General features: G+C 35.5%; 1 pseudogene; it reads left to right on the forward strand.

Moving 5' to 3' along the window:
* Positions 1–22,175, forward strand: part of LOC100798204 (flavonoid 3'-monooxygenase-like) — a 31,254-nt pseudogene that overhangs the window by 1,137 nt on the left and 7,942 nt on the right.

Here is a 22,175-nt window from a genome sequence, read left to right on the forward strand (position 1 = left end):
ACACTCATTAACATCTTTAATTTTTTTTCTTCCCATCACATCATAAATTTTATTAAACTTAAATTTTTGTCTTTTTTTCTCTCTACATGTTTCATAGCATAATGAATGTTTATAAAACATTTTTCATATGAAAAGAATAAAAATAAATACTCATTTTGATTCCTGAAATTGTGAGACGGTAAAAAGTTAATAACTGAAAAATAGAAATTAAACTTGCAAAAAATACGACAGATTGTTCCTGTCATTAAAGTTTGTAATGCTGAAAGATCAATATAATTATAAATTATATATTTTAAAAATTAATTTAACATTAAATTATAAAAATTTAGGAATTAATTTGTCATTAAATTATAAAAATTTAGGAATTAATTTGTCATTAAATTATCCACAGAACCAATTTATCATAATTTTTTTATACATTTGAAGATTAAATTTAAATTTTTTATTTTATAAACACTGATTTATCATCATCTTATACTTTCATCAACTAAAATTAAACTAGTATTTATAGTCCACTAACTGCTAGTTATTTAATAGGAAATAAAACTTATAATGACTAAAATAATTACTTGATTTCTTTTAATAATTTTTGTACATGATACACAAATATTTACTTATTTTAAACACTTCATTAACATCTTTAATTTTTTTTCTTCCCATCACATCATAAATTTTATTAAACTTAAATTTTTGTCTTTTTTTCTCTCTACATGTTTCATAGCATAATGAATGTTTATAAAACATTTTTCATATGAAAAGAATAAAAATAAATACTCATTTTGATTCCTGAAATTGTGAGACGGTAAAAAGTTAATAACTGAAAAATAGAAATTAAACTTGCAAAAAATACGACAGATTGTTCCTGTCATTAAAGTTTGTAATGCTGAAAGATCAATATAATTATAAATTATATATTTTATAAATTAATTTAACATTAAATTATAAAAATTTAGGAATTAATTTGTCATTAAATTATAAAAATTTAAGAATTAATTTGTCTTTAAATTATCCACAGAACCAATTTATCATATTTTTTTATACATTTAAAGATTAAATTTAAATTTTTTATTTTTTAAACACTAATTTATCATCATCTTATACTTTCATCAACTAAAATTAAACTAGTATTTATCCAAAGAGTATGATACACAACATAGGTGCATGTGCACATAATACAACTTTTTTTCCTCTTAAAATGCATATAGTTCTGCAAGACTACAAAACCATTGTATTTGAAGTATAGTGTCATTCATATATTACGTACACGTGTTATATATCATTTGACATTCGACGTGTAGACTTTTAACCCTAGTACTAGTATTATTTGCGAAGCGTATGCATGAGCGTGGGAACACTTAGTTGGAGTAAAGGCCGCATTCATGTTACTACTTAAAAAATGTGCCACATATCTATTTCATTCTCAAATATAATTCATTAATTAATTAAACCTATTTCAAATACACTTGAAGGAAGAGATAGCAAGATTGACACATAACTTAGCAAGTTCACACTCAAGAGGGGTGAATTTGGGACAATTATCAAATGTATGCACCACCAACGCATTGGCTAGGATGATGATTGGACTCCGAGTGTTCAACGATGGCAGTGGAGGGTGTGATCCTAGGGCTGATGAGTTTAAGGCTATGGTGGTGGAGGTGATGGTGTTGGCTGGTGTTTTCAACATTGGTGACTTTATTCCTTCCTTGGAGAGTGGCTAGACCTTCAAGGGGTGCAAGCTAAGATGAAGAAATTCTATAAGAATGTGTTTGGATGGAGAAATTTAAAATTTTGAGAAATTTAAAATTTTAAAAATTTTAAATACTTCAATTGAAATTCTTTTATTTTCAAAATTTTGTGTTTAGATAAAAACAGTTAAAATTATGAGGGTGAAAAAAATGAATGAAAAAAAGAAAAGATATGATTGGTGTGCTAGTTATACATGTTCCTCTACGTTCTTAGGCCCGAACAATGTTTTACGATATCGGACGGTGTTTCTTGAAGAAGACGGTAAGAAGAGAATTTTAATTTCTCACATTTTAGAAAGAAATTGAAATTCCAGATTTTTATTTGTTTAAAATTCTGTTTTAAAATTCCAAAATTTTAAATTTTTCACAAAAAAACATCTAAACAATGAATTCTAGATTACATAAATTCAAATTTTCTGATAAATTACTTTCCTCAGTTAAAATTCTCTATCCAAACATACTCTAAAAAATTTGATGCATTTTTAACCAGCATTATTGAGGAGCACAATAGTTCTTCCAAGAATGAGAAGCATAAGAATTTGTTGAGCATCTTATTGTCGCTTAAAGATGAGAGGGATGATCATGGAAATCATCTCACCGATACGGAGATCAAAGGGCTACTTCTGGTACATACTTCTTATACTTTAGTGTAGAAATTATAAAATAATCATGAATCACTATTTAATTTATGATCTCAACCCATCTTCATATGACACATAATTTTGTTTAGCATTATATCGAATTATTAACAAATAATACCTAACAATTTTTCCGAGCACATAATTGCCCACTTTTAAAAAATCCATATGGTAATAATAAGTTTTGGTAAAATATTAAGAATATGAAAAGAAAAATTAAAAAGTTTTTTTTAACAGACGTACATTGCCTACAAATTTTCATATCAAATAACGCTGCTACAAAAAAGTAAGTTATTAAGTATTATAATTAGCTCAAGCATATCATATCCACTAATTTAATATAAAATATTTTAAATAATATATATATATATATATATATATATATATATATATATATATATATGGCTTTTTTGAATAATACTTTGATACTAAAATAACATTAAACTAGAAAGCGTAGTCAATTAGTCTATTCCATACTTAAAGACGAGTATTGAACTTTCTGCTTTTTATTTTTTAAAGGCAGTTCAAGCAGATGCCTTTTTTAAGGGAGTTGCTTGGAGCACTCACAGCTAACTTTCTAAAATTTCAAAAATACTCCTATGGTATTTAGGGTTATAAATAGCAGCTGTATTTTTTCATTTTTGCAGCGTTATTTTTTTTCACAAATTTTTCATAATTTAGTATAAGTTGCTTCCATTAAGGATAGTTTGGAAGTGTATTTGATCTCCGGTGATGTACTGAATTTGTTAGGAGTATATGATAATTTTTGGTTGATTTTTGTCATCAAAGAAGGAGGAAAAAAATGGAATGCACATCTGTATGCCAATCCGTATGGTTATACGGATCGCTGATCCGTGCTAATCCGTATTTGGCCTATGGCTAGCCAATCCTTACATGGCCCATAGAATTTTTTAATTTTTTTTTCCAAAAATATATTTTACAATTTAATTTAAAATTAATAGTCCAAGTAAGGATTGAACTTGTATCACCTGCATTATTAATAAAACACTCAAATCAATTGAGCTAATAAACATATTATCTTATAAATAAATAGTGTCGCTATATATAACACATAGATTTCTAATTTATATTTAATGTATATGTAAATTTACATAATAAATTTTTTAATGATTATTTTTTATATAATAAATAATTTGTTTACATATATAAATTATAAATAAAAATGATAGGTTTAATAAGTATTTACATATGTAAAAAAATATCAAATTTATTTAATTATCAATTGCTATAAAAAAACATCTAAATGCATCATTCAATTAAATATCATATTTATTTAATTTTTAATTATTATAATAAACATCTAAATACATCATTCAATTAAATATCAAATTTTTTTAATTATCAAATTTTGTAAATAAAATAAATGAATAAAAAATTTCTAAAACAATAATTTTAAAAAAATTAAAACATATGGATTAATAAATAAATCTTAAATCTTAAATTTTGGTTTCAATATTTTTTATAACTATCAAGTTTAATATATTTTTAAATTTGATTTTAATTATTATCTTAAACTAACAATCTTATCATATTTTAAATTTTAAATTTTAGTTTCAATATTTTTATAACTACAAAATCAAATATATTTTTAAATTTAATTTCAATCGTTACCTTAAACTAGCAATCTTATCCTACCTTAAATTTTTGTTTCAATATCTTTTATAACTACCAAATTTAATATATTTTTAAATTTGATTTCAATCATTATCTTAAACTACTAATCTTATCATATTTTAAATTTTAAATTTTCGTTTCAATATTTTTTATAACTACAAAATCAAATATGTTTTTAAATTTAATTTTAATCATTACCTTAAATTAACAATCTTATCATATCTTAAGTTTTGGTTTCCATATTTCTTATAAATAACAAATTTAATATATTTTTAAATTTGATTTCAATCATTATCTTAAACTAACATTCTTATCATATTTTAAATTTTAAATTTTGATTTCAATATTTTTTATAACTAATAGATCAAATATATTTTTAAATTTGATTTCAATCATTATCTTAAACTAACAATATTATTATATTTTAAATTTTGGTTTCAATATTTTTTATAACTTCTAAATCAAATATATTTTTAAATTTGATTTCAATCCTTATCTTAAACTAAAAATCTTATCATATTTTAAATTTTAAATTTTGGTTTCATAATTTTTATAACTAACAGATTTATTGTACAATTAAAAATTATGTTTCAATATTTTTATAACAAATTTTAGTTATTAAAAATTTTCGTTTAAATATTTATTGTAACTAAAAAATTTATTTTTTTAATTATGATTTCAATATCTTTCATAAGTAACAAATTCAATGTCTTTTAAATATTTGTTTCAATTTTTTTTAAAAGTTAGACAAATATAATATAACAATATTAAAAATTAATTGTTTCACCAATCTAATCTTAATTTTAGCAATCTTAATAATAATTGACAAATCAAAATTTTTTTAAAAAATAGCAGAAGATAAATTGAAAAAAAAAATTATTCAACAAAGGAAGAAGGACAATGATGATAGGAACACCGAAAGAGGAACAAGCGGATCAGAGGAAAAGGAAGACGAAGAAGCGGCCATTGGCAGAGGAGAAGGAAAGTTGTACGGACAAGTAGGAGTATTTATAGTATTAGGGTTAAGGGCATTTTGGACTCTTTGCCATCGTTGTTGGGGGCCCCAGCATTGTTGGGTGCCCCAGCAAAAATGCTGGGTGCACCAAGTAACACCCCTTTTTTAAATACTTACCTAACCATAACATCTTATCTTAAAGCCCACTTGTGAGTACTAACTACAATTCTCTAGCGGGTGTTGCTAGGTGCACCAACATTATTGCTTGTGCACCCATCCATTTTAATTAATTTCATAAATGCCCATGTGCTTTCTTTTTCTTTTTTAAGTTGGTTTTGAAGCTTTTTTCATTTACGCTATGCTTTGTTGTTTACTTTCTCGCTTTCGTGTTGGTTTTTCATTGTTGAGATAGGTGTCACTTCGGTCGAGGTGAAAGTGTTACGAAGGTTCATCGGTGGTGATTATTGCGGTGGTTGATTCAGTTGTTAACGGACGTCGGTCGAAGGTATGCCGTAAGATTTTTGTGTTTGCATAACATACGGATAAAGTAATCCATAAGTTTTAATATAACTTACGAATTAAGTAATCCGTAAGTTAAATTAAAACATACGGATTACTTTATCCGTATGGTTTATACGAATTTTTAAATTTTTTAAATAAAAAGAAATATTAAAATTTTAAATTTTTTAAATTATAAATGTTAGTATTTATTGTTTTAAATAAAAATTATTTGTTTATATTTTTTGAAATATAATTTGTATTGTTGTTTTAAATGTTTTTAAAGAAGTGTAGATTGATAATTAATTTGTAATTACTTTTTTTTATATTTTTAAAATGGTATGACTTGTAAGACAATTTATAGTTGTAATTTATGGATAATTTATTTGAGTTTTTTGGTCTAAAATTGATTGTTTTGTGTTGTAATAATTTGATGAATTAGAATTAAGTTGAATAAAATAATTTATTTGACTACATATGCCGCAGTTATAATTTTTTATGTATTATATGGTTATCAATTGTAAGTATAAAAAGTTGATGTTATTGGTTTTTAATATATAGGGTTATCAATTTTAATGTTTATAAAATGGTATGTAGTAAAAAAATACATAAGGTTTTGTGTGACAGTATATGTATGGTGCGGTTAGAGGTCATTTGTTTGTGATGTTGAAAATTTTGCATGTGTTGTTATGGATGTATGACAGTATAATGTCTAAAGAAGATGATACGAATGATGAAAATGAAGATGAAGCTGGTGTGAATGAAGAAGAGCATGTTGATTGTTCTGATGCGTTCAATACTTTTCAGGTAATAATATGATTTATTGTTATTAAATTAATAAAATAAATGTCCCTTTGAAGACTAAAATTGTGTGGCTTGCATTGTAGATGTTTGCTACCCGAGATGATGTTTTACAGTGGGCTCGATCAGTCTCTTATGAAATTGGATTTGTGGCGATGATTATAAGGTCGGACATAAACACTAGTATGAGAGGAAGGACTTCATTTGTGTTAATTGGTTGTGAAAGGAGTGGTCAGTATAGGCCTAGGAAGAAAGATTTTGTTAGAAGAGATACTAGCAGTAGGAAACGTGGGTGTCCCTTTAAGCTTTGTGGGAAACCAGTGGTTGGAGGGCAATGTTGGATGGTGAAGTTAATGTGTGGAAGTCACAATCATGAATTCGCCAAGTCATTAGTTTGATATTCATACGCTGGTCGATTGACTAAGGATGAGAAGACAATTATTGTTTATATGGCAAAGTCAATGGTAAAACCGAGAAACATTCTGCTAACGTTGAAGAAATACAATGTCAATAGTTGTACAACAATCAAACAAATATACAATGAAAGAAGTGCATACCGTTTTTCCATAAGAGGTAGTGATACTGAAATGCAACATCTAATGAAGCTTCTTGAACGAGATCAGTATATTCATTGGCATAGATTAAAGGATGAAGATGTTGTACATGATATCTTCTGGTGTCATCCTGATGCAATGAAGTTATGCAATGCATGTAATTTGGTGCTTTTGATAGATAGTGAAATTCTGATACCAGGGGACAGATGTCGTACCGGATGTCACGACATCACGCTTCAGAACATGCAGATTAGATGCATCCGTATGAACAGATTAAACAAGTAAATAACACAAGAGGATTGTTAACCCAGTTCGGTGCAACCTCACCTACATCTGGGGGCTACCAAGCCAGGGAGGAAATCCACTCTCAATAGTGTTAGTTCAAGGTCTAACAGCCCCTGTTTACAACCTTCTCACCTAACCACTACCCGTGCGATCTCTACCTAAGAACCACTCTTAGATATGAGAACCTCCGCTCACTCCCTCTCACTCACACTCCCGTGTTTACAATTAAGTCAAAGACACACCAGAGATCAACTCTGAACAAAAGAGATCAACTCTACACACTAGAGATCAACTCTACACACTAGAGATCAACTCTACACACATAGGTCCAACACTTGATGTTAGGGTACCATCAAGGTGGCTCACAAAAGACTCAAGTCCCAAAGCTCACAAAATAACTCTTCAATCCCGGACTTGGTACAGAACTCGTGCAGCCTCCATGATTATATAGCAATTTGCGTTTCTGGGCTGCAACGGCTTGTGCTGGAGGAGATCTATCTTCTTCTGAAAAAATCTGCAGTTAAAGAACTAAAAGATAACTTTTGATCTTTTAGTTTGAATCTTTAATCTTTAATCTTTAATCCCTGAACGAACTCTTCTACTTTGAAATTCGAACTATAATGATCTTTTAGTTCGTTCCTAAAGATAGATCTTCTTATCTCTTGCTAACTGCACAATAATCTGTTAAAGATATAACAGATTTATGTGTCCAGTATTATCGGGCCGGATGTCAGGACATCGTGTCCGACATCGTGGATCCTGCAGCTTCACTTCTGCACTTGACTTTTATCTTGCATTGTACAGCAACTCCAGTATTCTCGGGCAGGATGTCAGGACATTGTATCCGACATCGTGGATCCTGCAACTTCAATTCTGCACTTGACTTTTATCTTGCATTGTACAGCAACTCCAGTATTCTCGGGCAGGATGTCAGGACATTGTATCCGACATCGTGGATCCTGCAACTTCAATTCTTCATTTGACATTTTATCTTGCCTTGTGCATTGTGCAGCCCGATCTTATTCCTTGACATAACGTTGGACATCATGTGCAGCAACTCCAGCTTTCCTTCATTGTCTAAGTGTTTATGTTTTAACAAAATCTTAGCCAATCTTTTAAAGCTCAGTAGAGCTAAACACTAACAATCTCCCCCTTTGGCAAATTTTGTCTAAAACATACTTAGACACTTCCTGAGCAGGTACGAGCAGTTATGCAAGTGGGATCAGCAACTTCCATTATCAGAGTAATCAAGCACAGCGGAAATTCTTCAAGTTGCAAATCTACAAGTCTTCTCCAGGATGTCAAGACATCTCGCGTGACATCAGCTTTCTGCTTCTGCTCCCCCTGTCTCCATGCTTACTGCAGCATCTTCTATCAGCTACTAGTCTTTTCCAGGATGTCGAGACATCTCATGTGACATCCGCTATCTGCTCCCCCTGTCTTCACGCTCTTACTGCAGCATCTTCTAGTAGCTTACATCAGTCATCCTCAGCAGCAGTCTCCCCCTCAAGATCATATTCATACAACTCCCCCTCAAAATCATGAGTCATGCATACATCGTATCCTACTGCCATACATCATACATAGTATCCTACTGCTCAAAATCATGCATAATAGCAAGCATAATACTATTACTCCCCCTTTTTAGACATAAATTTGGCAAAAGTAGGATGCATGAAATTAATGTGCAAATATTACAGACCAATAACAATCAATTGTTCTAAGGGACATGCCCCTTTAGCTAATAAAAGTGAAAAGCAAACATAAGGGTCTGATGATCATGGGGTGGCTTCAGAATCATCATCTGATTCTGTCTCTTCTGCTGCATCTTCCTCTTCCTCAGCAGCTTCTTCTTCTTCTTCAGCTGCTTCTTTGTCTTCCTCAGCTGCCTCTTCCTCTTCTTCAGCTGCTTCTTCATCATCAATGCCACTTTCTGAGAGCCTTGTGATCAGCCGTTCTAGCTCCATCTTCTTCTCTGTGGTGGCTTTGATGGTTGCTTCCAGCACCTTGCATGTGTCCTTGAGTTCAGCAATCAAGGCATCCTTGGACACAGCACCTGAAGCAGCAGCTTTCCCTGATGTCGAGACAATGTCTGGGACATGTGTCCCCTCAAACAGTTTGTAATGCAGGGATAGAGGAGATTCTCTCTTCATTACAGAGTCAATGTTGTTTAAAATATTTGGATGGTGACTCAACATAATGCCACACAATACAGTAGGGAAGGCAATGGGTAATTTGACAGCAAATGATTCTGAATGCTTAATAGTTTGATCAAAAATATAGTTTCCAAAATTAAATTTGGACTTGGTTCCAACAGCATACAGAAATTTACCCAAACCTGTGGCAACAGTGGAAGTATGATTGGTGGGAACCCAGTTTGCAGCTCCAATCCTGTGCAGAATTGCATACTTCACACTTAGCTTCCCTGCTGAAAGCTTCCCTTTCTTTGGCCAATGCTGGACTCGTTTGGCAGTGATTTCCTTGGCAATTTGATGCTCAGAAACATCAATATCTATCACTCCATCAGTAGGTCTGCCCAGATATTTGTTGATCACAGCAGGGGAGAATCTAACACACTTTCCTCTGACAAACACTCTTTGATAATCATCACTTTTTCTGTTTGATATGTCAGAGGGAATGTTGACAATGAATTCCCTGACTAGGCCTTCATAACAGTCTCCCAACTTGGTGACTGTCTTCAGTAGTCCAGCAGCCTTGATGAGTTCCATGGTCTCCTTGCAATCCAATGCGTCTCTTCCCAGTTCTCTTTCAACCGCAAGTCTGCGTTGATACACATATTTCCACTTTTCAACATTGCCAATGGAGTGGAAAGAGATGTTGTCCAATGGTGCATCAGGAACATTTCCAGGCACCTTTCTTCCAGATTTCTTGGCCCTCTTAGATGTCGAGACATCTAGTTCGACATCATCATCAGAATCGGATGAGGAAATTTCTTTCCTCTTCTTGGAGGGGATAGCAACCTTGCTTCTTCTGGATGTGGCAGGAGTGATTGGAGTGCTCTTCTTCTGGGCCATAGTCTTGATTCGTCCAGACCTCTTGATGGGAGTTTTCCCTTTCCGGCTTTGTAATCGTTCTGCAACGCCTGGTGCCAATCTGTTGGCAATGGGTTCCTCGTCAGATTCTACTTCTTCCAGGTCTATGAGGTCACCTGGAGCAGGTTCTGGTGCCCTTGGTGCAGGGGTCTCCTTTGTCGCTTGATCATCTTCCTCTGTTGATCTCTCTTTGCTGGGGGAAGAGAGTACTTCAGCATTTGGACCGGAAGATGTTGGAACATCTTTCTCAACATCAGGCACAGAAACATTCGGGGTGGAAGATGTTGGAACATCTTTCTCAGCATCAGGCACAGAAGCCTCCTTCAGAATGCTACTCACAATACCGCGGATTTTCTTGTCCATCTCCGTGTCTACTTCCCTAGGAATTGTTGCAGGGCTAGGGTTTTCAGCAATCTTCACTCCCTGTTGTCTTCTGGGAACCAGTTTCTCAGGGACAGAAGCTTGACCAGGAATTACTTGTATGGGTTGGATGTTGAATTCTGGTTGTTCCTGGTGCGGAGATGATGGTACAGCGGGTGAACCAGAAGCGGAAGTTCCTTTTGGTGAGGAAGCCATGGAAAAACAGAGCGTTTGGAATGATTTCGTAAATCTCAGAAAACTATTGGGAAATGCTGGAGAAAACACGAATGCCAAGCAGATATAAATTTGAATGAAGAATGTAGAGGGGCGTGTGAAGCAACGGTCGAATTTGCTTTGTGGTGAACGTGCTATTAATGTTAAGTGATTCGTTTGGGCACGTTCAGATTGCAGTAGCTGCTATAATTCCTCTAGCAGACAAATGCCCAGCTTGCCCCTCAGTTTTTCAAACTGATTTGCATCCAAAGCCTTTGTGAAAATATCTGCTATTTGTTCCTCAGTGTCAACATGCTTCAGTGTGATCACTTTATCATCAACAAGATCTCTGATATAGTGATGTCTAATGTCAATGTGCTTGGTTCTGCTGTGTTGAACAGGATTTTTAGAAATATTAATAGCACTCATGTTGTCACAGTACAATGTCATGACATCTTGTTCGACATTGTACTCCTTCAGCATCTGCTTCATCCAAACTAGTTGTGAACAGCTGCTTCCTGCTGCAATATACTCGGCTTCTGCAGTAGATAGGGACACACAGTTCTGCTTCTTGCTGAACCATGAAATAAGGTTGTTTCCCAAATAGAAACATCCACCAGAAGTGCTTTTCCTGTCATCTGCACTTCCAGCCCAATCAGCATCACAATACCCAACCAGCATTGAACTTGAACAATGACAGTACATAATCCCATAGTCACTGGTGCCATTTACATATTTCAGAATTCTCTTTACTTGATTCAAGTGACTTATCTTGGGATTGGCTTGATATCTTGCACAAACACCCACTGCATAGGTGATGTCAGGTCTGCTAGCTGTTAAATATAGTAAGCTCCCTATCATGCTTCTGTACAGACTTTGATCAACACTGGTGCCTGCTTCATCCTTTGACAGCTTCAAGTGAGTAGGTGCAGGTGTCCTTTTATGACTGGCATTCTCCATCCCAAACTTCTTGACAATGTTCTTTGCATACTTGCTTTGAGAGAGGAATATGGATTCTTCCATCTGCTTCACTTGGAGTCCTAGAAAATAAGTCAGCTCTCCAACAAGACTCATCTCAAATTCAGATTGCATCTGTTGGACAAAATGTCGAAGCATCTCATTCGACATCCCTCCAAACACAATGTCATCAACATATATCTGTGCAATCATCAAGTTTTCAGCATCTTGCTTGACAAAGAGAGTCTTGTCAATTCCTCCCTTCCTATACCCTTGCTGAGTAAGGAACTCTGTTAGCCTTTCATACCAAGCTCTTGGAGCTTGCTTCAATCCATAGAGAGCCTTCTTGAGCCTGTATACATGATCTGGATGAGTCGGGTCTACAAATCCCTTTGGCTGCTCCACATAGACTTCTTCATTCAGGTATCCATTCAGAAATGCGCTCTTCACATCCATCTGGTACAGCTTGAATTTGAGGATGCAAGCTACACCAAGTAATAATCTGATGGACTCAAGTCTAGCAACTGGGGCAAAAGTCTCATCAAAGTCTACACCTTCAATCTGAGTGTAGCCTTGAGCAACCAGTCTGGCCTTGTTTCTGGTTATGACACCTTCTTCATTGGTTTTGTTCTTGAAGATCCACTTGGTGCCAATCACATTAGTTCCCTCGGGCCTAGGAACTAGCTCCCAAACTTCATTCCTTTTGAATTGCTCCAATTCTTCTTGCATAGCATTGATCCAGAACTCATCAGTCAGTGCCTCTTTCACATTCTTGGGCTCAATTTTGGAGACAAAGCATGAATTGGAGACGATCTCAATCTCCCTTGATCTTGTAGTGACTCCTCTGTTTGGATCTCCTATAATCAGCTCCTTGGGGTGCATCTTCTGGATTCTAATGGAGGGTCTCTTGTCAGGTTGGTTGATGTTTGAATCATCTGTAGCAGAATCAGAGTTTTCTGCATTTTCTCCACTTTTAGCTGCATCTGCTACATTGTCTCCCGATGTTCTGACATCTTCTTCGACATCCTTCTTTCTTGCTGGAGTTAGATCATCAACAACCACATTGATGGATTCCATCACAGTTCTGGTTCTGGAGTTGAATACTCTATATGCTCTGCTGTTTGTAGAGTATCCCAGGAATATTCCTGCATCACTCTTGGGATCCATCTTTCTCCTTTGCTCTCTATCTGCCAAAATGTAACATGGACTTCCAAAGATGTGGAAGTGCTTGACAGTTGGCTTCCTCCCTTTCCAGATTTCATACAGTGTGGTTGGAGTGCCTCTTCTAAGTGTGACTCTGTTGTGGATGTAGCATGCTGTGTTCATGGCTTCAGCCCAGAGATTATAGGGAAGTTCTTTGGCATGAAGCATGACCCTAGCAGCCTCTTGCAAGGTCCTGTTTTTCCTTTCAACTATGCCATTCTGTTGTGGTGTAATGGCTGCAGAGAACTCATGAGTGATGCCTTCAGATGTGCAGAATTCAGTGAACCTGCTGTTTTCAAACTCTCTGCCATGGTCACTCCTGATTCTCTTGATCACACAGTCCTTTTCTCTTTGAAGTCTCAGGCTCAACTCCTTGAATACTTCAAAGGTTTCTGATTTCTCTCTGATAAAGTTGACCCAGGTAAATTTGGAGAAATCATCCACAACAACATAGGCATACCTCTTTCCTCCAAGGCTTTCAACCTGCATAGGCCCCATCAAATCCATGTGAAGTAGTTCCAGCACCCTGGAAGTGGTCTGATGTTGAAGCTTCTGGTGGGACATCTTGACTTGCTTTCCAATCTGACATTCACCACAGATTCTGCCTTCTTCTATTTTCAGATTGGGGATGCCTTTAACAGCACCTTTGTCAATGATTTTCTTCATGCCTCTTAAGTGCAGATGTCCAAATCTTTGATGCCATATTCTGACTTCATCTTCTTTGGAGGATAGACATGTGGAGGAGTAGCTGGTTTCTTGGGGTGTCCATAGGTAACAATTGTCCTTTGATCTGCTGCCCTTCATTAGAACTTCACTCTTCTCATTTGTCACCAAGCATTCTGACTTTGTGAAGTTTACATTGAACCCTTCATCACACAGCTGACTGATGCTGATCAAGTTTGCAGTCAGTCCCTTCACCAGCAGTACTTTGTTCAGACTAGGAAGTCCATCATGAACTAGCTTTCCCATTCCAATGATCTTTCCTTTAGACCCATCTCCAAATGTCACATAACTAGTGGAGCAGGGCTCAATGTTCAGCAGGAATTCTTTGACTCCTGTCATGTGTCTGGAACAGCCGCTATCTAGGTACCAATCTTCCTTAGCTGATGCTCTAAGTGAAGTATGAACAACAAGACTGACAGCCTTGTGTTTTGGAACCCACATCATCTTCTTTCTGCTGTTGCTACTTTGAGTTCCATGATGTGGATGGCCATGTAGATGATAGCAAAAGGGCTTTATGTGACCATACTTGCCACAGTAGTGACACCTCCACTTCTTTCTTTTGCTCTTTTTCTGCTGCGTTCCATGATGTCGAGACCGATGTTGTGACATCGTGGCTCCAGTCATGTTTTCGGCAGGAACAAATTCTGTCATGGTTGTTCTGCCAGCAGACTTAGGATTAAATCCAAGTCCTCTCTGGTTTCCAGCATTCTTTCCAAGCAGCAGCACCTCATCAAGCGTATCTGAGCCTTTATTCAGCATCTTTATTGATTTTGTCATGTTTTCCATCTTAGAGTTCAGAAAACCAACTTCTCCTTTAAGCTCAGAGATCTCCTCTTCATGTGCCTCCTTCTCAGCCTCCAGATCTGCAATGACCTTCTTCAGTTGTGCTTCTTGCTGAAGAATCTGCTCACTTTTGATGCATAGTTCTCTATAGGATGTAGCAAGCTCATCAAAAGTGATTTCACTGTCTGTATCACTTGAATCTTCAGCAGATTCAAATCTCCCAGTGAGTGCATTCACATCTCTGTCAGAGTCACTTTCTTGTTCACTCTCTGTATCAGAACGACATACAGAAAGTCCTTTCCTCTGCTTCTTGAGATGAGTGGGACATTCAGCTATGATGTGTCCATAGCCTTCACACCCATGGCATTGAATTCCTTTGCTGTGACTGGGCTTTACATCTGACCTTTTCTGGTATTTGCTGCCTTTCCTGATGTCGAAAGGGATGTTCTGGACATGTGGCTTCTGCCTCCTGTCCATTCTGTTTATCACTCTGTTGAACTGTTTTCCAAGGAGCACAACTGCATTAGTCAGACCTTCATCAGTATCCAGGTCATACTCATCTTCTTCTCCTTCATCATTGGACACGAAAGCCAAGTTCTTACTCTTCTTTTCAGCCCTATCCGAGAGTCCTAGCTCAAAGGTTTGAAGGGAACCAATGAGTTCATCTACTCTCATGTTGCAAATGTCTTGGGCCTCCTCTATTGCAGTGACTTTCATGTCAAATCTCTTAGGCAAGGATCTGAGGATCTTTCTCACCAGCTTTTCATCTGTCATTCTCTCTCCCAAGGCTGTGCAAGCATTGGCAATTTCAAGAATGTTCATGTGGAAGTCATGAATACATTCTTCCTCCTTCATCTTCAGATTTTCGAATTTTGTGGCCAATAGTTGCAGTCTGGACATCTTCACTTTGGAGGTCCCTTCATGAGTTGTTTTCAGGATCTCCCAAGCATCCTTGGCCACTGTACATGTGTTGATCAGTCTGAAGATATTCTTGTCAACTCCATTGAATAGTGCATTCAAAGCTTTGGAGTTTCCAAGTGCCAATTCGTCTTCTTCTTTAGTCCAGTCTTCTTCTGGCTTCAATTCATCAGTGGGCTTTCCTTCTGTGTCCAGCATCTTGGGATGTTCCCAGCCTTTGATGACAGCTTTCCAGGTTCGGCTATCCAGTGATTTGAGGAAGGCCACCATTCTTGCTTTCCAGTATTCATAGTTGGTTCCATCAAGAATTGGTGGTCTGTTCACTGGTCCTCCTTCTTTCTCCATGTTCATCAGAATTTATCTCCCTAGATCTCACTCAGTGATTTCGAGTGCCTGCTCTGATACCAATTGAAATTCTGATACCAGGGGACAGATGTCGTACCGGATGTCACGACATCACGCTTCAGAACATGCAGATTAGATGCATCCGTATGAACAGATTAAACAAGTAAATAACACAAGAGGATTGTTAACCCAGTTCGGTGCAACCTCACCTACATCTGGGGGCTACCAAGCCAGGGAGGAAATCCACTCTCAATAGTGTTAGTTCAAGGTCTAACAGGCCCTGTTTACAACCTTCTCACCTAACCACTACCCGTGCGATCTCTACCTAAGAACCACTCTTAGATATGAGAACCTCCGCTCACTCCCTCTCACTCACACTCCCGTGTTTACAATTAAGTCAAAGACACACCAGAGATCAACTCTGAACAAAAGAGATCAACTCTACACACTAGAGATCAACTCTACACACTAGAGATCAACTCTACACACATAGGTCCAACACTTGATGTTAGGGTACCATCAAGGTGGCTCACAAAAGACTCAAGTCCCAAAGCTCACAAAATAACTCTTCAATCCCGGACTTGGTACAGAACTCGTGCAGCCTCCATGATTATATAGCAATTTGCGTTTCTGGGCTGCAACGGCTTGTGCTGGAGGAGATCTATCTTCTTCTGAAAAAATCTGCAGTTAAAGAACTAAAAGATAACTTTTGATCTTTTAGTTTGAATCTTTAATCTTTAATCTTTAATCCCTGAACGAACTCTTCTACTTTGAAATTCGAACTATAATGATCTTTTAGTTCGTTCCTAAAGATAGATCTTCTTATCTCTTGCTAACTGCACAATAATCTGTTAAAGATATAACAAATTTATGTGTCCAGTATTATCGGGCCGGATGTCAGGACATCGTGTTCGACATCGTGGATCCTGCAGCTTCACTTCTGCACTTGACTTTTATCTTGCATTGTACAGCAACTCCAGTATTCTCGGGCAGGATGTCAGGACATTGTATCCGACATCGTGGATCCTGCAACTTCAATTCTGCACTTGACTTTTATCTTGCATTGTACAGCAACTCCAGTATTCTCGGGCAGGATGTCAGGACATTGTATCCGACATCGTGGATCCTGCAACTTCAATTCTTCATTTGACATTTTATCTTGCCTTGTGCATTGTGCAGCCCGATCTTATTCCTTGACATAACGTTGGACATCATGTGCAGCAACTCCAGCTTTCCTTCATTGTCTAAGTGTTTATGTTTTAACAAAATCTTAGCCAATCTTTTAAAGCTCAGTAGAGCTAAACACTAACAGATAGTACCTACAAAACAAACAAGTACAAACTCCCGTTACTTGACTTTGTTGGTGTGACACCAACGGGGATGACATTCTCTGCTGGTTTTTCATACTTGAAGGGAGAACGTGTAAATTATGTGATTTGGGCTCTAGAACGGTTTCGAGGTCTTTTTCTAAGACGTGATGCCCTCCCTGGAGTTATTGTGATCGATAGAGACCTAGCATTGATGAATGCAGTGAAAACTGTATTCCCTGAGTGTACTTACTTGTTATGTAGGTTTCACATCGACAAGAATGTCAAGGCAAAATGTAAATCCCTAATTGCTCAAAAAAATGCATGGGAGTATGTCATGGATGCCTGGGGGAGTTTGGTTGATTGTTGTTCGGAGCATCAATTCGATGATTGCCTTAAGAAGTTTAAAATTGTTTGTTCACCATGGCTAATGTTTGATGACTTTGTTAATGAAACATGAATAATTTCCCATAAGGAAAAATTTGTTAAAGATTGGACGAATAAGGTGATGCACTTAGGAAACACAACAACAAACAGGTATGAAAATGTTCATGTTTTTTTCATTAGGGTTGATGAATTCATAGATTTTAATTGTTGTATTTGTTTATTGGGATTTGTGTATTTGAAATGTAGAGTTGAATCTGCTTACTAAACTTTAAAAAAACTATTACAAAATAGCCTTGGAGACCTATGTAGTGTTTGGGATGCCACGAACTGTTGGATCGAGTGGCCTCAGAATAATTAAGAAGGGGGGTTGAATTAATTATTCCTAAACCTTTACTAATTAAAAAAATTACTCTTTTAAGGCTTTTACTTATGTTGTTAAGAGAATATGAAGTAGAAGAGAAACTTAACAGAAAGTAAAAGCGAAAATTAAATGCACAACGGAAAGTAAAAGAGTAGGGAAGAAGGAAACAAACACACAAGAGTTTTTATACTGGTTCAGTAACAACCCGTGCCTACCTCCAGTCCCTAAGCGACCTGCGGTCCTTGAGATTTCTTTCAACCTTGTAAAAATCCTTTTACAAGCAAAGATCCACAAGGGATGTACCCTCCCTTGTTCTCTTTGAAACCCTAGTGGATGTACCCTCCACTAGAACTTATCCACAAGAGATGTACCCTCTCTTGTTCTCAGTCAAACCCAAGTAGATGTACCCTCTACTTGTACCACAAAGGATGTACCCTCCAATGTGTTGAGACAAAGATCTCAGGCGGTTAAACCTTTGAACGCTTTTGTATTAGGGAATGGGAAGAATCAAAAGAATTCTCAGACTGTGTCGTATTGAATTTTTTGACAAGGGAGAAGGGAGATACAAAAGAATTCAGGCGGTTAGTCCTTTATTCTTTTGGAAAAGGGAGAAGAGAGACAAAAAGAATTCAGGCGGTTAGTCCTTGGCGAATTCTTTTTGGCAAAGGGAGAAGAGAATGAAAAGATGAATAACATAAGTTTTCAAGGTTTGGAAAACCAGAAAACTTCAGAAAGCTTTTGGTACAAAGAAGAAGAAGAAGAAGTTCAAAGAGATTCAAGGCTTGTAAAGAATTGATTGGAAAGGTATTCAAGATTGTTGTTAGAAAGATTGATTGAAAATGCAAAACAAAGCCTTGCTTTTATAGACTCTTCATGTCTGGTCAAGAAGGCCATTCAGAAGAGTTATAACTTTTAGAAAAACTTAAAACCCATTTGAAAAAGTCAAAACCTTTTTGAAGAGTTACATCTTTAGATTTTTCATAAACAAACACTGGTAATCGATTACCAAATAAGTGTAATCGATTACACAAAGCTTTTGAGTGAAACAATGTGACTCTTCACATTTAAATTTGAATTTTAACGTTCAAGGACACTGGTAATCGATTACCAAAACATTGTAATCGATTACAGCCTTTTGAAAATATTTGGAACGTTGTAAATTCAGTTTGAAAACTTTTTTAAACTCCTTTTGCTACTGGTAATCGCTTACAACAATATGGTAATCGATTACCAGAGAGTAAAAACTCTCTGGTAAAGGTTTTGTCAAAAACTCATGTGCTATTCAAAGTTTTGAAAAAAACTTTTTAATACTTATCTTGATTGAGTCTTTTATTCATTCTTGAATCTTGAGTCTTGAATCTTGATCTTGATTCTTGAGATCTTGAATCTTGAATCTTGATTCTTGATTGTAGACTTTCTTCTTGAGTCTTGAATTCTTCTTGATTCTTGAACTCTTGACTTGTTCTTTGATTCACTTGAGTTGTTCTTTGATTCACTTGAGTTGTTCTTTGATCTTTTGAGCTTTTTGTTCATCACCTTTATCATCATCTTTTGTTGTCATCATTGTTATCATCAAAACACCTTTGAATCATTTTTGATTCATCATGAAGCTTTGCTTCCACAATCTCCCCCTTTTTGATGATGACAACTTCTGAAATCAAGAAACACATACACACTTTTTCCTAGTCGATCACTCTTATAAATGCTCCCCCTTTGTTTTTGAATTTATGCTTATCTTAAAATTAAATTGATTACTCATGTGAGTTCTTGATTTATCCTTATTTCTCTCCCCCTTTGGCATCAACAAAAAGCCAAAGTGCGTATCAAACTTAAAGTATGCAAATATATCTTAAACATTCATACAACATTCATAAAACACCTTTGAATCACTTGAGTTGTTCTTTGATTCACTTGAGTTGTTCTTTGATCTTTTGAGCTTTTTGTTCATCACCTTTATCATCATCTTTTGTTGTCATCATTGTTATCATCAAAACACCTTTGAATCATTTTTGATTCATCATGAAGCTTTGCTTCCACAATCTCCCCCTTTTTGATGATGACAACTTCTGAAATCAAGAAACACATACACACTTTTTCCTAGTCGATCACTCTTATAAATGCTCCCCCTTTGTTTTTGAATTTATGCTTATCTTAAAATTAAATTGATTACTCATGTGAGTTCTTGATTTATCCTTATTTCTCTCCCCCTTTGGCATCAACAAAAAGCCAAAGTGCGTATCAAACTTAAAGTATGCAAATATATCTTAAACATTCATACAACATTCATAAAAAATATTAACCACATTATGAAGTAAAAACCATGAAGCAACAATCATAAACAAATTAACTTATAAAATCCACATAGTCAAATAACATACTTGTTCAACCAGACCATGCAAATAAGGAAATAATAAACTGTTCAAATACCATAGTAATATAGCCAAAATACAAGGCTGAAAATCAAAGTAGTAATAATATTAAAATATAATTCTAAGATGATGGAGGTGGCGGTGGTGGAAGATCGAAGCTTGACCGGATGTAAGATACATCTTCTTCAACCTTTGTCATCCTTGACTCCATTTCATTGAAGCGCATATCCACTTGCAATTCTAAAGTATCAAACCTCTCACCAACAAAGGTTTGAAGACCATCAAACCTTTCCAAAATCTTCGAAAGAAGAGATGAATCTTCTCCCTCATATCCTTCTTCACCAATATTTCTAGCACCCTTCTTTACCCATGAGCCATCATGCTCCTTAATATAACCAAAGGATGCTATGACTGAAGTGCCTATAAGGAATGATCTCTTGATTGGAACATAAGGTTCAGAATCAAGAGGGATGTTGAAATGTTGAAGGAAGAGGGTAACAAGGTGAGGATAAGGCAATGGGGCATTCAATCGCAATGCCTTATGCATGCGATATCTAACAAGATGTGCCCAATCAATTTGTAAACCTTTATGAAAGGCCCACATGACAATGAGATCTTCTTCAGAAACCTGGGCAAGGTTTGAAGATCTAGGAAGCAAAATGCGAACTATAAAGTAATGGAGTATGGGGCTTTCAAAAGCCAATGAACCGGCAAGAAGTCTTCCGGTCATATCCGCTTGGTTGGTGCAAACCAACCGGCGGGCATCATGCACAGAAAAATCGAATTTCCATTCATCAATCAGTGCACCCTCAAAAGGCACACCTTCACTAGGCAATTTGGTTAAATCATAAAATAGGGATTGGTCAATGACCATCTTAATCCCATAAACTTCAGAGTTTAGAGTACCTTCATGGATTTCTAAATTAGAATAAAAAGCTTTGACTAATTCAGAATAAACAGGTAATTTCAGAGACATAAATGGAATATGATTGGAGTTTTCAAATGCTTGGAAGCATTCAAAATTCTCATTAGAGAAGAACTCCATATCTATGAATTTTGGGTCTACAATGGAACAAGAGGAAAAGAGGTTTGTGTACCGTGTACGCTGTTCCTCTGATGAAAATAATGATCCAGAGGGAATGGAGGGAGGAATTGGGGCTTCCTGTGACCCAGAATGCCGCTGACTCCGACTCGAGGTTCCTTTCCGCTTTTTCGATGGTTCTGCCATTTGAGGAGTGTTTTTGGGATTTCAATCGGTTCAAATGAAAGAGATTGAAAAAAGATGAAGTTTGGGCTTTTGCGGGGAGTGATTTGGGCAAGAATTGAGTTAGATATGGCTGGAAGAAAAATTGGGGGTGAGGGTTTTCGAGAGAGAGAAAGGTTGCAGATTTTAGAATTTGAAATTTGAATATATAGGTGCAGGGATGCGTCATAATCGATTACACAAATATGGTAATCGATTACCAGAGAGCAACTTTTCCAGAAATAACTGCTTGTAATCGATTACACTATTATGGTAATCGATTACCAGTGGTTATTTTAGCCAGAAAACCAAAACAGCAGGTTTTCTAGGGGAGAAGAGGTTTTGAGTTACTATCAAAGTATTTTTCTATGAAAGCTAATTTGAAAACATTTTATGAGTAACTTTTTTTAATCATGTAATTTACATATTATGTCATGCAAAAAAAAATATTTAAAAAACATGAAGATAATCAATTTTATCAAAAACAATCAAAACACAAGCAAGAAGAATATTGATTTTACTTAACTATATGAATGAATATATCATGCAAATAGGATAAAATCAATCAAGCAAATATACTCATGATTTCAAACAATCAAAAGACAAACAAATAAGGAATTGTTAGTCATCATAGTCAAATTGTTTGAATAAAAATTTCAACTTTAAGAGAAATTTTAATAAGATAATGGTTTTGATATTACCTTTTTCAGAATTGAAGTGTCTAGATCTTCAAAGATGAGGATCATGCTTTTTCTTGTTGTTTTTTTTTATCCTTGAGAGACGTTCTTGTCACTTTCATAATCTTTAGTTAGAAGATTAATCTCCTTTTCTGAACCATCGGA

The sequence above is a fragment of the Glycine max genome, chromosome 6, assembly GCF_000004515.6.
Source record: "Glycine max cultivar Williams 82 chromosome 6, Glycine_max_v4.0, whole genome shotgun sequence".
Classification (NCBI taxonomy): Eukaryota; Viridiplantae; Streptophyta; class Magnoliopsida; order Fabales; family Fabaceae; genus Glycine; species Glycine max.